This window comes from Anomaloglossus baeobatrachus, chromosome 6 (assembly GCF_048569485.1).
Source record: "Anomaloglossus baeobatrachus isolate aAnoBae1 chromosome 6, aAnoBae1.hap1, whole genome shotgun sequence".
NCBI lineage: Eukaryota > Metazoa > Chordata > Amphibia > Anura > Aromobatidae > Anomaloglossus > Anomaloglossus baeobatrachus.
Window position 1 is genome coordinate 246,711,609 of NC_134358.1, and position 13,374 is coordinate 246,724,982.

A 13,374-nucleotide genomic window follows, 5' to 3' on the forward strand; every position below is an offset into this window, starting at 1 on the left:
CAGATAGCATTAACAGTACAAATCATTGCCTCATATCCGGACTCCCGGCACAGGTAAGCTTTCACACTAAAACCATCAACGCTGAAAAAAGGGAGGGAGGGTAGGACAGCTGCCTCCGGGTGCCACAAATAGGGGAGAGACCGGAAGAGACAGGGAATGGGATTAAATAGGGGCAGGCAGGAGGAGGAGAGCAGAATCATTGGCTGCATCAAACAGGGAGGAGACAAAAAAAAAATTACATGGAACGCCGGATTAACCCCTTATTACGGGGCACAGCAGTCAAGGGGCACCCAGTCAAATACTGGAATGCTCCGCAGACTGCTGAGACCCCAACAAACCCATAACTGATTGCCCCATGTAATGAAGAATCAGACGCAGGTATATAAATCAGAACTCTCTTTATTTGGAGATTTAAAAAACAAATCTCATCTTATAGTGGATGGTGGTCGGTCACAGCCCAAAATTACCAAACTAAAAACCACTGAAATAAATCACGGTAAACCAGTACAAAGCGTTGTGTCGCAGCCGGACTCCCGGCGTGGGTAGCTTTTGTACCAAAAAACCACCAACGTTGTTGAATTGACCGCCAAGGAGGAGCAAAGTAGCAAACTGTGCTCCGACCCCCACCCAGAAAATTAGGTATACTCGATACCAACCTGCAAATCAAAGAACTATTTCAACTTTAAACAATATTCAATGTATACAAAAAAAAAACCCAAAACAAAACGTGGCACTCCAGCATGGAGTACTCAACAATCCATCAATAACCGTCCTGTCTTACCTCACAATGAATGACCTCTGACTAAACCAATAGAAGATCACAAGGAATGACCTGACTAAACCGATATAAGATCCTAATGCAACCTGGAACTCATCATAGTGAAAATCTAGGCGGAACAGGCAGAGGGTGTCCCCAAAATGGAAAAAACAGAAACAACACGTAAAAAGGCATCCAGTGAGAGCATAACTTTTAGCAAATTGGAAATCGGTCCTGCCAAAACTGGTCTCAGATGCCTTCCACCTGCATAGCTCTCCATTCTCCGGGCTGCTCATGGTGAGCAGCCAAAAATCCATAGCACGGATCTGAAACCATCTGAAAAAAAGAAAATTGTTACCAAAGCAATAAACTGGTCTAATATACCTGAGGAAACAATCAGCATGTGAAGGCTCAGTGATTTGACATTGGAATCCAAATTGAAAAGACCAATTGCACAACTTATGGTATCATAACAAATATCACCAGGACCGGTACTGGGAAACAAAAGTGTATTCCACTTCTCCTCCTATGATCGGGACCCTGCATACCACCTAGTATGCAGAAAACAGTGTAAAGGCACTTACCAAACCTACCAGAAGTACGCCTCTACCTTTTTGTAAGAGATATATCTCTGTAAGAGATATATATATAAATATTTTTTTTTTTATAGTTTGCCCATTCTAATAATTTTATTACTTTTTCTCAAGATGACGGCAAAAGAGCAGGTAAGTATAGACGAGGAAAATTGGTCCAAGGATAGAAAACGAGTTACTCAAGAACAAATATCTGAAGGCTTGGTTGTTGGACCTTGAAATCCAAATGAAAAAAAGTCCAAACGAAAAATTTACGGTATCATAAAGACCACTGAGACTTGTTTTGGGAAATAAAAATTATATTATTCCAGACGAACTGTAATCAAGACTCACTAGTCTCCCAGTATTCAGAAAACCAGCGCAACGGTGCTTAACCATACCCACAAGAAGTGGGCAACTACCGTCTCACTTTTTTTTTTTGCGCCACGCTATTTATCTTTTAGTTCTTACTGGTTTTGGAAGCAAACACATAATAGTAAACGTATGAAGAAACAGTGCCTACAAATATCCTTGCACCATGTTTTACCATAAGCTTACCATGTTGTAGAGACCTCCCAGGAGACCTCACAGCATCAACGACCATACACATCACTTCCCATATAAGGGGTGGAAATGGAACCCCTCCGCTCTGGAATTGGGGCAAAGCTCCCAGAGTATAATGAAAGCAAGAAGGAGCGTAAACAACAATTATTTCTCCAACTAAACCGTAGTGGGGCCAGGACCAACTGGAAACCAAACACTAAAGAACCATAATCTGATGGGCGATAGCACAGAGGGGTAAAAGGAGAAGCCATGACAAATGGTCTAAGAATGGCAGTGCTCATGTTAATGGACCAAAAGCAAAAACAAAACCTGAAGTGTGGTATTAGTGGGAAACACAGAAATGTAAGGTGAATTAACCAAACTCTAGGATACCCGAGACCCCCTAATGCACAGGACCCGAAATATTTAAACAAATTCCCAAACCAGAGACTGAAGTAAGGCAATTAAAGGATGAAAGAGAATCTATCAAACCATCAGACATCAGGCCCTAAAGCGTTATACGATATTGTGATGAGGGAAATGTAAAGTGTCAACGCTGGGACTGAACCAGAGATCTGTATGTTACCCGCACACTTACCATTGAACTATACCTCAATCACGGTCAAAAGCCCATTGTGGAAAGAAGCTCTGGGACCACGGGGTCACTGAAGGTAGTCCGGGTGACGGAGCTCAGGTTCGGAGGCCGAGATGACGTCAGGCAGAGTCCGGAACCGACGGAGCGAGAAGACGGGTCACCACAGGATGCAGGGATCGGAGATGGTAGGGACTGACAGGATGGCAGGCAGTCACCGTTCGGGATTCAGGAGTCGTCAGGACCGGTTGGCGAGACGGGGGCGACTCTACAAGACAGATAGGTAAGTATGGCACAAACACAAGGAGACCTGACTCCTAGCTTAGCAAACACGAAGAACAGGCCCCGCCCACTTGGAAAGGAACCCCCTATATACCCTGTACCTGCATCTTCAATATCCTGTTGGAGGACGCTGGCCCTTTAAGAAAAGGTCAATGACCGCGCGCGCGCCCTAATGCGCATGCGCGAGGCCCAGGTGTCAGAAGCCAGGGCAGGATGTGATGTACAGGAGGCAGGAGTGCCGGGCCGGCTCAGAACAGCAGACGGGCGCCGGGACCGGGGACCAGGTTGTCTGGAAGAGGCAGGTGAGGGAGCATGGAGGCTGAGGAGCAGGGGACCGGGGAGCAGAGCCCGGGAGCGGGGAAGCGAGGTCCGGGAGCCGGGGAGCGTGGCAGAGGAGCCGGGAAGCGTGGCAGGGGAGCCGGGGAGCGAGGCAGGGGAGCCGGGGAGCGTGGCACGGGCACCGGGGAGTGTGACAGTACCCCCTCCCCCACGCCCCCCTTCCCGCAACTGGGACAGGAAGGCACGAATCAGAGGAGTACACACATTCTCCCGGGGTTCCCAGGACCTATCCTCAGGACCATACCCAGCCCAGTCCACCAGGAAGAACTGGCGGCCCCGTACGGTTTTCATGGCCACGATATCCCTTACCGCATAGATGTCATCATCAGCAATAGGAGGAGGAGCAGAACTGGCAACAGCGGAGAAGGGACCAAGGACCACCGGCTTGAGCAGGGAGACGTGGAAGGAGTTGGGTATTCTCATCGTGGCCGGGAGCTGCAGCTTGTAGGAGACCTCATTAATTTTGCTGATGACTTTAAACGGCCCGATGTAGCGAGGACCCAGCTTGTATGATGGTAGCTTCAATTGGACATATTTGGAAGCAAGCCAGACCAGATCTCCCGGAGTGAAACACGGAGGATCCAGACGCCTCTTGTCTGCGTGTCTCTTCATCCGCAGGGAAGCACGTCCAAGGGACGTCTTGACAGAGTCCCAAATCGTTGAAAAGTCACGGACTACGGTATCAGCAGCAGGGACATCCGAGGAAGAAGATACTGGTAATGGAACGGAAGGCTGAAGACCGTAAACGACATGGAAGGGAGAGCTGGAGGAGGACTCATTGACGTGATGGTTATGGGAGAATTCAGCCCAAGGAAGAAGTGTGGACCAGTCGTCGTGATGGGCGTTAACGTAGTGACGTAAGAAGGAGGTCAGAATCTGATTGACTCATTCCACTTGGCCATTCGACTGAGGATGGTAGGCTGAAGAAAAGTCCAGAGTCACTCCCAGATGTTTGCAGAGGGCCCTCCAGAAGCGGGAGGTAAACTGAGTTCCTCTGTCGGACACAATGTGTGATGGAAAGCCATGCAACCGGAAGATGTGCTGTATGTAAGCGTCAGCGAGTTCCTGGGCAGAGGGCAGTCCGGCCATAGGGACGAAATGAGCCATTTTGGAGAACCGATCCACCACGACCCATATGACTGTGTGTCCGGAGGACAGGGGCAAGTCCGTAATAAAGTCCATTGCAATGTGTTGCCACGGAACGGAGGGTATAGGCAGAGGCAGAAGACGGCCATATGGCAGGTGTTTGGGCGTCTTGTTCCTGGCACAAGAGGAGCAGGCTGAGACAAAAGAAGCGACGTCCGTGCGAAGGGATGGCCACCAGTAGTGACGTACAATTGTACTCCATGTTTTCTTCTGACCAGCATGGCCGGCTATTTTCGAGGCATGGCCCCAGTGCAACACTTTTTGCCTGTCAGTCTCAGAGACATAGGTCTTCCCGGGCGGTATCTGGGCCAGGGTGACAGGAGCCACCGGAATGATTTTACTAGGGCAGATGATGGGCTGGGATGTCTCCTCCTCCTGCTCCATGGGCATGAATGACCTGGACAAGGCATCTGCTCGTACATTCTTGTCCGCGGGTCGAAAATGGAGCTGAAAATCGAACCTGGCAAAGAACAAGGACCCCCTGGCTTGCCGTGGGTTTAGTCGTTGAGCGGACCGCAGGTATTCCAGGTTCTTGTGGTCCGTGTAAATGATCACGGGGTACACTGCTCCCTCCAGAAGGTAGCGCCATTCCTCCAGGGCCAGTTTGACTGCCAATAGCTCTCGGTCACCGATGGTGTAGTTGCGTTCAGGCGCTGAGAAGCTCTTGGAGTAGAAACCGCAAGTAACCATCTTCCCGGAGGAGGACTTCTGCATGAGCACTGCTCCGGCTCCCGAGGAGGAGGCATCCACCTCCAAGGTGAATTGTCGGTTTAACTCAGGACGGTGGAGCACAGGGGAAGAAGCAAATGCCTGTTTCAGGGAGCCAAACGCGGCGTCGGCCGCAGGTGACCAGTCCTTTGGATTAGCCCCCTTCTTGGTCAAGGCGGAGAGAGGTGCAGTCAGAGCAGAGAAGTGAGGGATGAACTGACGGTAATAGTTTGCGAATCCCAGAAAGCGTTGGATTGCCTTCAGTCCGGAAGGAGGGGGCCAGTTGAGAATGGAAGAGACCTTCTCCGGGTCCATCTGCAGACCGGTATCGGAGATTACGTAACCCAGGAAGGGAAGAGAAGACTGCTCGAAGACACACTTCTCGTACTTGGCGTACAGACGATTCTCTCTCAGTCTTTGTAGTACCAGCTGCACGTTCTCTCTGTAGGTCTGGAGGTCCGGAGAGAAGACCAGGATATCATCAAGATACACCACCACACAGACGTAGAGAAGGTCCCGGAACACGTCGTTCACCAATTCCTGAAAGACTGCTGGTGCGTTACACAGGCCGAAGGGCATCACACAGTATTCATAGTGCCCATCGCGAGTATTGAATGCGGTCTTCCATTCGTCCCCAGAGCGGATGCGGACCAGGTTGTAGGCACCCCGAAGATCCAACTTGGTAAACACACGAGCTCCTCTAAGCCGATCAAACAATTCGGGGATGAGTGTCAGGGGGTATTTATTTTTCACGGTGATTTGGTTCAATCCCCGGTAGTCAATGCATGGGCGTAGGTCGCCCTCTTTCTTCTTAACGAAGAAGAAGCCTGCTCCAGCAGGAGAGGAGGATCTCCGAATGAATCCCCTTGCCAGGTTCTCCGTGATGTAGGCAGACATGGCCCTTGTTTCAGCAGGAGACAGCGGATATATCCGTCCTCGAGGTGGTGTAGTTCCCGGGAGTAGGTCGATGGCACAGTCGTAAGGACGATGTGGCGGCAGTACCTCTGACTCCTTTTTATCAAAGACGTCCGCAAAGGACCAATAGGCCGAGGGCAGTCCCGGTAGGGACACCGGAACCGGAGGTCGTCGGATGGGCTGTATAGTCTTCAGACAGTTCTCGTGGCAAGAGGAGCCCCATCGGGTGATTTCACCAGTACCCCAGCTGACTGACGGTTCGTGTGTCCGTAACCAGGGGAGTCCCAGCAGGATTTGATGAGACATGTGTGGGAGGACGTAGAGAGCGATGTTCTCGGTGTGCAGGGCACCGATACGTAGTTCCTCCGGCTTGGTGATCCACGAGATGGTGTCAGAGAGGGGTCTCCCATCTACAGAGGCAATCACGAGGGGTTTGTCGAGTGGAGTAACAGGCACCTGGTACTTGTCCACCGTGGCCTGCTGGATGAAATTGCCTGCTGCCCCGGAATCGAGGTACGCCTCGGCCGTGAAGCGCGTCTCTCCCGTTGTCACTTGAACAGTCCACGTAACCGGGTCTGAGAGAGTCCCAGCACCTAGGGTGGCCTCTCCTACCAACCCTAGGCCTTGGAGTTTCCCGGCCTCTCTGGACAGGAGCGTAGAAGATGTGTGCCCTCTCCGCAGTAGAAGCAGAGGCCCTTGGCGAGCCATTCTGCTCGGCGTTGTTCGGACTGCCGCAAACGGTCAATCTGCATGGGCTCGTGGACAGAGACACCAGACGACGTTGACTGAAGTACAGCGGGCTTCTGCGGAGGAGAGGAATGCCGTATCGGACGTCTCTCACGGGACACCTCTTTGGATCGTTCCTGGAATCTGAGGTCCACGCGGGTGGCTAGTGCGATCAGGGCATCCAGGGTGGAAGGAACATCGCGGCCTGCCAGCTCGTCCTTAATACGGCTGGAGAGTCCTTCCCAGAAGGCGGCGGTGAGGGCTTCATTGTTCCACCCCAATTCTGAGGCCAAAGTGCGGAAGCGGATGGCATACTGCCCCACCGTCATGGTCCCCTGACGTAGCCTGAGGAGTGATGAGGCGGATGTGGCGGCACGTCCGGGTTCGTCAAAGGTGTTTCTGAATGCCTGCAGGAAGTCCTGGATGTTAGTGGTCACAGGGTCCTCCTTCTCCCACAAGGGGTTCATCCAGGCCAGTGCCTCACCCTCTAGATGGGACATCACAAACGCTCCTTGGCTTGGTCGGAGGCAAACAAGTGCGGAAGCAGCTTGAAATGGAGGGAGCACTGGTTTAGGAATCCTCTGCAGGTCTTGGGATCTCCGGCATATCGGGGTGGAGAGGCCAAGCGGAGTTTAGAAGCTTCTGAGGTAGCCGCCACGGGAACCGTGGCCGTGGACTGTGCCGTAGTAACCTGAGATGCCAGGGACGTGGCAGATGCTTGCAGCGTGTGCAGGTGGGTATCCACTGAGGACATGAAGGCCAGCATGCGGGACTGGGTCTCGCGCTGTCGTACGAGTTCCTGCTGTAGGGTGCCCAGCTGGGCCGCTAGTGCTTCGGCGGGATCCATGGCCTGTTCTTACTGTTAGGGCCAGGTGGACGGGCAGACCCAGGAGGTGGATCCACTGGGCTGAACACCTCACTGAGGGCAAGGTGCCCGGTATCCGGAGCACTACAGGTAGCAGGACAATCCGTTCAGAGGAGTGTAGAAGTCTCTGGGACCACGGGGTCACTGAAGGTAGTCCGGGTGACGGAGCTCAGGTTCGGAGGCCGAGATGACGTCAGGCAGAGTCCGGAACCGACGGAGCGAGAAGACGGGTCACCACAGGATGCAGGGATCGGAGATGGTAGGGACTGACGGGATGGCAGGCAATCACCGTTCGGGATTCAGGAGTCGTCAGGACCGGTTGGCGAGACGGGGGCGACTCTACAAGACAGATAGGTAAGTATGGCACAAACACAAGGAGACCTGACTCCTAGCTTAGCAAACACGAAGAACAGGCCCCGCCCACTTGGAAAGGAACCCCCTATATACCCTGTACCTGCATCTTCAATATCCTGTTGGAGGACACTGGCCCTTTAAGAAAAGGTCAATGACCACGCGCGCGCCCTAATGCGCATGCGCGAGGCCCGGGTGCCAGAAGCCAGGGCAGGATGTGATGTACAGGAGGCAGGAGTGCCGGGCCGGCTCAGAACAGCAGACTGGCGCCGGGACCGGGGACCAGGTTGTCTGGAAGAGGCAGGTGAGGGAGCATGGAGGCTGAGGAGCGGGGGACCGGGGAGCAGAGCCCGGGAGCGGGGAAGCGAGGTCCGGGAGCCGGGGAGCGTGGCAGAGGAGCCGGGAAGCATGGCAGGGGAGCCGGGGAGCGAGGCAGGGGAGCCGGGGAGCGTGGCACGGGCACCGGGGAGCGTGACAACAGTGCACTGGGGTTTGTGATAACAGGGCTTAGGCGATCCGGCGGCCGGGCACGCCGACCTCCCGCTGGCATGGATGGGAGCAGGGACAGGAGCTTGACCATCAGGAGGGACGGGACACCGGCCAGCAATGAGAGATGACAGCCATGAAATCCCAATCCCTCCTGATAGTCTGGGATGGCAGCGGTTAGATCGACTGCCGTACTCACTCTCTCCAGGTGCACAGCGGGGACAGCTGCCTCCGGGTCCCACAAAGTGGGGAGAGACCGGAAGAGACAGGGAATGGGATTAAATAGGGGCAGGCAGGAGGAGAAGAGCAGAATCATTGGTTGCATCAAACAGGGAGGAGACAGAAAAAAAAATTACATGGGACGCCGGATTAACCCCTTATTACGGGGCACAGCAGTCAAGGGGCACCCAGTCAAATACTGGAATGCTCCACAAAAGAAAGATAAAAAAAATTTGTGCTACCTTATTCAGGCTGACCATGTGGTGTGTATGACATTATCAGACACATCCTGTTTAATTTATGAAGGAGGGACTCTGAACCTTACAAAACTTATGTGGACAATGCAAGAACTGCCAAAAATTAAAAGGAACAGGGACTCTGATACTCTCTGTATTAGACATAAAGGGGGGTCTTGTACACATTCTGTTAAATTGTTAGGTATTGGGACTTCTAAATTCATAACGTCTATGCACTAAAGGCCCTGTTACACGCAACGACGTATCTAACGATATATCGCCATGGTCACGGATTCCGTGACGCACATCTGGCCTCGTTAGTGACGTCGTTGCGTGTGACACCAACGAGCGCCCGTTAACAATCAAAAATACTCACCATATCGTTGATCGTTGACACGTCGTTCATTTTCAAAAAATCGTTGATTGTTGCAGGACGGAGGTTGTTCGTCGTTCCCGAGGCAGCACACATCGCTACGTGTGATACCTCGGGATTGACGAACTACAGCTTACCTGCGGCCTCCGGCAATGAGGAAGGAAGGAGGTGGGCGGGATGTTACGGCCGCTCATCTCCACGCCTCCGCTTCTATTGGGCGGCCGCTGGATTAATGGAGTACATGATTTGTTCATGGATCCTCATTTTTAATATTCATATTTCCTTGTAGTAGAGTCAACCTAAACTTTATTGGATGCAGAAAATTTTACTTTATAAACTGCATGCAGGCTGTTACAATTAATAGCTTAATCTTGTAGGTTTGATTACGATTTCTTTAACAATGTTTTATTGACATATTTGCAACATGAACATTTCTGTCCTTCGCATTTGTATGTTTTTTTTTGTTTCAAACAAGGAACATATTTGTAGGACTTCTTAGGAGGTTTCATTGTAGAGAAATTACAACCTTGTTCTACAATGGCATTATTTATATCATATTGTTTTAATAGGGGCAGCATGTATTTTCTAATCATTTAAAACACATATATACCGTACACATATATATATATATATATATATATATATATATATATATACACTCACACACACACACACACACATACTGTACATATACAGTACAGACCGAACGTTTGGACACACCTTCTCATCTCTAGAACAACTGTTAAGAGGAGACTTTTTGCAGCAGGCCTTCATGGTAAAATAGCTGCTAGGAAACCCCTGCTAAGGACAGGCAACAAGCAGAAGAGACTTGTTTGGGCTAGAGAACAAAAGGAATGGACATTAGACCAATGAAAATCTGTGCTTTGGTCTGATGAGTCCAAATTTGAGATCTTTGGATCCAACCACCATGTCTTTGTAGAAAAGGTGAACGGATGGACTCTACATGCCTGGTTCCCACCGTGAAGCATGGAGGAGGAGGTGTGATGGTGGGGGGGTGCTTTGCTGGTTACACTGTTGGGAATTTATTCAAAATTGGAGGCATACAGAACCAGCATGGCTACCACAGCATCTTGCAGCGGTGTGCTATTCCATCCGGTTTCCGTTTAGTTGGACCATCATTTATTTTTCAACAGAACAATGACCTCAAACACACCTCAAGGCTGTGTAAGGGGTATTTGACCAAGAAGGAGAGTGAGGGGGTGCTACGCCAGATGACCTGGCCTCCACAGTCACCAGACCTGAACCCAATCGAGATGGTTTGGGGAGAGCTGGACCGCAGAGTGAAGGCAAAAGGGCCAACAAGTGCTAAGCATCTCTGGGAACTCCTTCAAGACTGTTGAAAACCATTTCCGGTGACTACCTCTTGAAGATCATCAAGAGAATGCCAAGAGTGTGCAAAGTAGTTGTCGCGGGCGGAGGAGGGGACGCTGCGCTCTCCCACTGCTCGGGTCCGGCTGCCGCTGCTGCTGCGGCCTCGACCGCTCGGTGGATCGAGCGTTGTGCCGGATCCCGAGGACTCGAGCGGCGCTCCTCGCCCGTGAGTGAAAAGGGGATTGGTTTTGGGGATTTATTGTCCGTGACGCCACCCACGGTTGTGGTGATTGTGTGGACACCACCGCTGCTCTGTATGGGGATCCCGGGAGCGGTGACAGGGAGCAGCAAAGTTGTTAGTTCTCCCCTCCGTGGGTAGGGGGTGGTTGTCCCGAGGCCCAGTGATGAAGTGGGAGATGCTGGATGGCAGGGCCGGTGCAGGACTTGGTGGGGTGCAGGGACGCGGGGGCAGCGCTGTGCCTTACGGCACTGTGGTACTCACTCAGCCTTAGACGGTGACACAGTTTTCGGTAAAACACACGGCTGGAAAGACGGTTCCTACGGACGGCTGCTGTTGCTTTTCCCCGGTAGTTGACGGTCTCTGTCCCTGCACCTAATGAAATGTTGGTAGCGATGGGTTCCCACCGGTAACCCGCTCCCCGGCTTGGATATGGGCCGGAGGAGCCCCTCTTTGCCCGCAGGCGCTGGCCCTGAGAAACTGGTGCCTTGGCGGTGGCGGCGTCTCTCTCTAACGGTTGGACTGTTGCCTTCAATCGGGACTTAGTTGTTGGGAGACCCAGGAGGTCCCCTTCACTGACGGATTTGGCAAATTCACGGCGACTCCTAGCCTTGCCGGGATCCGAAAGGCCCCTGCCAATAGTGCTGGCTTCTCTTCGTATACCGCTCCGGTACCGCCGGGCCACCACCCGTCCACGGTCCTTTTGGCAACCTCCAATCAGCCTCTCCTGCAGACAGTCACCACCATCTGCTAACCTTGCTGTTCTCAGTCCGGGGCACACACCCGGACCAACTTCAGGCTTTCTCAACTGTCACTTTCTCTTCCACTTTTACTCCTCTCTCTTGCTCCTCTACCACTTCCTTTCACTTCCCTAGCTTAACTCTATCTGCCTGGTTTTCCCGCCTCCAGGGCTGTGAACTCCTCGGTGGGCGGAGCCAACCGCCTGGCCCACTCCCTGGTGTGAACATCAGCCCCTGGAGGAAGGCAACAAGTATTTTTGTGTAGCTTTGGTGTACCTATCCGGGGTGTAGGGTGTGGTGGTGTCATGACCTGTGACCCCTGGCTTGCCCAGGGCGTCACAATGTAATCAAAGCAAAAGGTGGTTACTTTGAAGAACCTAGAATATAAGACATATTTTCAGTTGTTTCACACTTTTTTAAGTATTTCATTCCACATGTTTTAATTCATAGTTTTGAAGCCTTCAATGTGAATCTACAATTTTCAGAGTCCTGAAAATAAAGAAAACTTTTGGTCTGCACTGTATATGTATATATATCTATATATATATATATATCTATATATATATATATATATAGATATAGATATATATATACAGTGCCTACAAGTAGTATTCAACCCCCTGCAGATTTAGCAGGTTTGATAAGATGCAAATACCGTATTTTTCGGACCATAAGACGCACTTTTTTTCCCCCAAATGTTGGGGGAAAGTTGGGGGTGCGTCTTATGGTCTGACTATAGGGCTGCGGCTGGGAATGAGGGTGCTGCAGGTCATCGGGGGCACGAGCAGGCAGCAGCAGTGCCTGCCGTGACCACGTGGGCCCGCTCATTACATATGCACGCCCATCATCCCGCCCATTTCTCAGCGCTGAAGCCGGCACTGACAGGTGGGCGGGAGGACGAGCGTGGACGCGCGCATAGCAAAGAGCTGGCCGCATGATCACCCCTGGCAATTACAGCCAGGAGTGATCATATGCGGCTGTATTCACTGCCCCCCGCGCGTCATTACCAGCGCGGGGTGCAGTGAATCAGTGCACTCACCCGTCCCCATGTGTGGAGCCGCCCCCCTGCTGCACGCGATGTCTTCCTGTCTGTGCCGGTCAGCTGATCTGTGCTGAGCCGGTCAGCTGATCTGTGCTGAGCCGGTCAGCTGATCTGTGCTGAGCCGGTCAGCTGATCTGTGCTGAGCCGGTCAGCTGATCGGCACAGACAGGAAGACATCGCGATGCAGCAGGGGAACGGCTCCACACACACAGATCAGCGTGCCAGAGAGGAAGATGTGATCGGTGCTGCAGGGAGTGAGGAAAAGGTGAGTATAAACGTTTATTTTTTTCTCTGTGCTATAGGATACAGGCCATATACCAGGATGGTATATGAGCACGATGGGGGCATATAGCAGGATAGGAGTATATGAGCAGGAGGGATGGGGGGGTGGTATGTGAACAGGCTGGATGGGGGGGGGTATGTGAACAGGCTGGATGGGGGGGTATGTGAACAGGCTGGATGGGGGGGGGGTATGTGAACAGGCTGGATGGGGGGGGGGTATGTGAACAGGCTGGATGGGGGGGGTATGTGAACAGGCTGGATGGGGGGGGGTATGTGAACAGGCTGGATGGGGGGGGTATGTGAACAGGCTGGATGGGGGGGGTATGTGAACAGGCTGGATGGGGGGGGTATGTGAACAGGCTGGATGGGGGGGTATGTGAACAGGCTGGATGGGGGGGGTATGTGAACAGGCTGGATGGGGGGGGTATGTGAACAGGATGGATGGGGGTTTATAGCAGGATCATATACAAGGCAGGAGGATCATTACCAGGATGGGGTACCTTAGTAGAGAATTTGGGGACATTACCCCCATAAAGTGTCAGCAGCAGATCCTCGCCCCATAACAGTGTGTCATGACCACATTTTTTGCTTAAAGTTTTATTTTCCCATTTTCCTCCTCTAAAACCAGGG